Raw genomic sequence first — 4,458 nt, forward strand, 5'->3', positions numbered from 1 at the left:
ACACTCCACTCTGGGTGACAGAGTGAGACTCCAACTCAAAAAAAAAAAAAAAATCCTCTGAGATTTTTTTCCATTCTCTGTCTTAGAGATCATTCCTGTGCACTCTTTGGCTCCCTCTTCTATTTCACTAATTCCTTCTTTAGCTTCATCTAACTACTGTTACACACAACTTTTAGGTTTTCTATTTCAGGGATTTAAAAATATTTTATAGTGTTTTATTCCTTATTCATTTTTAAGTCTATCTTTTATCTCTTTAAAGATTTTGTGTGTGTGTGTGTGTGTGTGTGTGTGTATATATATATATATATTTTTTTTTTGAGTTGGAATCTCATTCTGTCGCCCAGGCTGGAGTATAGTGGCACACTCATGGCCACCACAGCCTCAACCTCCTAGGCTCAGGCAATCCTGCCTCAGTCTCCCGAGTAGCTGGAACTACAGGCATGTGCCACCATGCCCAGCTAATTTATTTATTTATTTATTGTAGAAATGAGGTCTCACCAAGTTGCCCAGGCTGGTCTCAAACCCCTGGACTCAGGCAATCCTCTCGCCTCAGCCTCCCCAAGTGCTGGGATTATAGGCTTGAGCCACTGCCTTATTTAATAGTCTATATTCAACAGTGCAATATCTAAAGTACTTTGCACGTTTAAATCTTATTCTTGGCTCGGGGGATTACTAAACTTTTGGGAATGTATTTCTTTGTGTGATTGCTAATATTCTGGGAGTAGGAAGCCTGACTTAATCTGTGGAAATCTGAAGGGGCTAGGTTTAGACAGTTTCATCCAAGGAGAATTTGTGTTTGTTTCTGTTGAGTGTCAAAGAAAAGTCGTATGTAACTCTTGTTTCTTAACTTAGAGATTCCTTGATCATGCAGGGGGTATATATAACGTAGAACCCCAAACATATATGAGACAAAGACCATGGTAACAAATCTAGAAAGAAAACTATATTTATGACAATTTCTTATGAAGACAGACAGGCTTACCCACTGACCCCTTTGGTCAACAGGCACTTTTTTTTAAAGCTTAACCTTTCACTGGGGGATGTAGTCACTTCAAAGGTCAAAGAACTTTATCAAGCATCTCAGATTCAGTTCCCCATAGACAAAGCCTCCTATCCTCATAAATCTCCACAGCTTTTGTTTCAATATTTTCAATCTACCTTCCATGTTTTGCTTTTTAATCACTCTGTTTTAGTTCCCTGGTTTTTATGGGTAGTTATGGGGGGACCTTTAGGTTTCCCTTAATTTTTGTGAGCCTAATACATCTTAAGGAATTTTTTTAGCTGGGCTCGGTGGCTCAGCCTGTAATCCGCGCCTTTGGGAGGCTGAAGTGAGTGGATTGCCTGAGCCCGCGGGTTCGAGACCCGCATGGGCAGCGAGACCTCATCTCTACAATAAATCAAAAAATCAGCCGGGCGTGGTAGCGCATGCCTGTAATTCCAGCTACTTGGAAGGCTGAGGCGGAAGGATCGCTGGAGCCCAGCAGGTCGAGGTTGCGGTGGCCGGGAGCGGCCACTGCACTCCAGTCTGGGCGACAGAGTGAGACTCCAACTCAAAAAAAGAATTTTTAAAAAAATATATCCAGCACTTAAGTATTTGATAGCAGTAGAGCTTTTCAAAGTATTTCATCTGCTTTGCTGCCAGAAACCTGTATTCTCCCCTTTCCAGTAATTTCTAAGAAAAATGCTAGTGTTTAAATTTCATGATATATATTCCTGTGCTCTATACTATTACAGATTCACTTATTTAGGTAAATGTAAAGAAAATCATTCTAAACTAATTAAAAGTCAGAATCACAGAAATCTTTTTTGAAGGAAATAAATTTTGATTGGCATCAACAGCACAGATCTTGGCTAATGAAGTTTTAAGTACATGTTCCAAATTATTTGAATTACAAGTCACTTTTATTCAACACACATAGTTGCTAAAAAATAGTTTGTTCTTCTCAGTGAATTGAGAGTGAATTCTGAAACTGTTTTTATTTGCCAAGCAAATTAATATTAAGTAGAATGAGCAAAGTTAAGATTGTACTCAAATAATAAAAAATTCTTAAATTGTTGTTAAAAAGAAATTACATCTTACAATTTACATATATCACAAAGTGATCAGATTCTAATTCAAAGCATTATACCTAAATATATCAAATATTTACCTCTCCTTATAATAAAAGTTGTAAACTCTTTAACCCAATTAAACTAAAGTACTTGACAGATAAATTATAAAAATGTGCTTTACTCAGGGAGTTTTAGAATTAATTATTAGATTTAATTTTAGATAAAACATTATAATACAATTATAAATTTAATATTTTAAACTATCATTTAATATTTAAAAAGGAAATTTTACCACAAGTATAAGATTAGTCAATTCTTTTACCTCTCCAGCACTTGCACATTCCTTGGATCTTCTGTGAAGTGCAGCCCACGTATCCTCAAACCAAAAAAAAAAAAAAAAAAAAAAGCAAAAAATAATTTGAAATGTAAACACATTAAAAAGAAAAACTATGTAGAGATGACTATGGATATTTTATGGTACCAACAAAGAAAAGCTTAAGTAATAATGAGGCATGTTGCCAGGACTCAGAAGTCAACTTGAAGGAGCTTCCAATGGCCAAATCTGTGACAATTTGAGCAACAAAACACATAATGATAGTAATGGATTGTAACTCAAGGAAAAAACAAACATTTATGAGTCCATGTAATAAAGATAAATAATTGAATAAGCAAATCAATGAGAGAGAAGAGAAAAACTCTTTTTTGCAGTTGAATTCCAAATTGGTAATTATAGAAGAAATGATTGAAAAAGAAAAATTGCTATTTGGTAAACACAGCAGTAATAATTGTTTTAAGTCTCTCAAAAAAAAAAAAAAAAGCCGGGCTCGGTGACTCAGCCTGTAATCCCACGCCTTTGGGAGGCTGAGGTGAGTGGATTGCCTGAGCCCGCGGGTTCGAGACCCGCATGGGCAGCGAGACCTCATCTCTACAATAAATCAAAAAATCAGCCGGGCGTGGTAGCGCGCGCCTGTAATTCCGGCTACTTGGAAGGCTGAGGCAGAAGGATTGCCGGAGGCCAGCAGGTCGAGGCTGCAGTGGCTGGGAGTGGCCACTGCACTCCATCCAGTCTGGGCGACAGAGTGAGACTCCAACTCAAAAAAAAAAGGCTGAGCATGGTGGCTTACACCTGTACTCCCAGCGCTTCGGAAGGCCAAGGAGGAAGGATCACTTGAGGCCAGGAGTTCATGTAATAATTGTTTCAAACAGAATTTTTAATAAGTGATAAAATTAGTGGGTAAAGTTATGAAGAGAAATAGTATATTTACATAGTCTTAAAGTATCTCCTTACAGGATACTCATTAAAAGGGGGAAAACAGTGTTAAGAGAAAACTGGCAGACATCTTTTTCACCAAATGATCAAAATTAACATCAACAGTAATGAGACACAGTAACATTATGGGCATTCTTATATAAAGCAGTGGGGAGGATACAACATTATTTTTCTGATATTCTTGTCCAAAAAAAGCACTAACTTGAATTTAACCACAAGAATATAGCAGATAAATCCAAACTGATGGACATTTTGAAAAATAATTGGCCATTGCTCTTCACAAGTGTCAAGGTCAATGAAAGACAAAGACTGAAGAACAATTCCAGTTTAAAGAAGATGAGGAAGATATGGTGACTAAACATAATGTGTGATCCTGGTTTAGATCCTAGTCCAGGAAAAAGGCATTGGTGAGACAGTTGACAAAATCTGTGTAAGGTTTGTAGATTAAAGTATTTTCCAATGTTAATTTCCTGGTTTTGATCATTGCATTGTGGTTATATAAAAAAGCTAACATTGGAAAAGTTGGAATTCCTTGTTCTATTTTCACAACTTCTTTGTAAATCTGAAATTATTTCAAAAGAAAAAGTTAAAAAAATACAACTTATGAATTATTCCAATTGTTGCTAATGTAAAACTTGATTTCCAGTCTTATCTAAAATGCTAGCTATCCCATAGATAATTCTTCAAACAAGAATACACATTTGATGAGTTTATATTGCCTCCACTCATAGTCATGGAGAGATTCACAATTTTTCTACTGAATTTAAATGGGAAAATCAATCAGAATAATCCAAAGAGACTAAAGTCTAATGTAATTAAAGCAAGGGGAAAGGTCACATAATTAATACAGTCCAGCTGTCATTGTCGACTAAGAGACAGCTCAAAATTTTTCTATAATGTATTGTACTGTGTAAGTATCAATTTAAATCAACAAGTATTTACTGAATGTTAAGTACTGCTAGACACCAGAATTGCTGAGATAAATTTTATTTTTGCATTTTTTTCTTGTCCTAGTACATAGCAAAGAGCCTGACATACAAAAGGTACTCATTAAATGTCTGTTGAGTGAAGGAATACCTACACTAATTGCAAATTTAAATTTTGGAGCTTCATGGTAAAATTTTCTATCACTTTCT

The 4,458-nt window shown here is 35.9% G+C and overlaps 1 protein-coding gene across 1 annotated transcript in view; it reads right to left on the minus strand.

Moving 5' to 3' along the window:
* DTNBP1 (dystrobrevin binding protein 1) overlaps positions 1-2,436 on the minus strand; it is a 105,270-nt gene extending 102,834 nt beyond the window's left edge. Inside the window, exon 1 of the mRNA XM_008064425.2 lies at positions 2,375-2,436. The gene's annotated coding sequence lies outside the window, so the exon portion shown is untranslated. The remainder of the gene's footprint in view (positions 1-2,374) is intronic.
* Between the last annotated feature and the right edge of the window lie 2,022 nt (positions 2,437-4,458).

This window comes from Carlito syrichta, unplaced genomic scaffold (assembly GCF_000164805.1).
Source record: "Carlito syrichta isolate Samal-C Ts95f unplaced genomic scaffold, Tarsius_syrichta-2.0.1 Scaffold307336, whole genome shotgun sequence".
NCBI classification, from domain to species: Eukaryota; Metazoa; Chordata; class Mammalia; order Primates; family Tarsiidae; genus Carlito; species Carlito syrichta.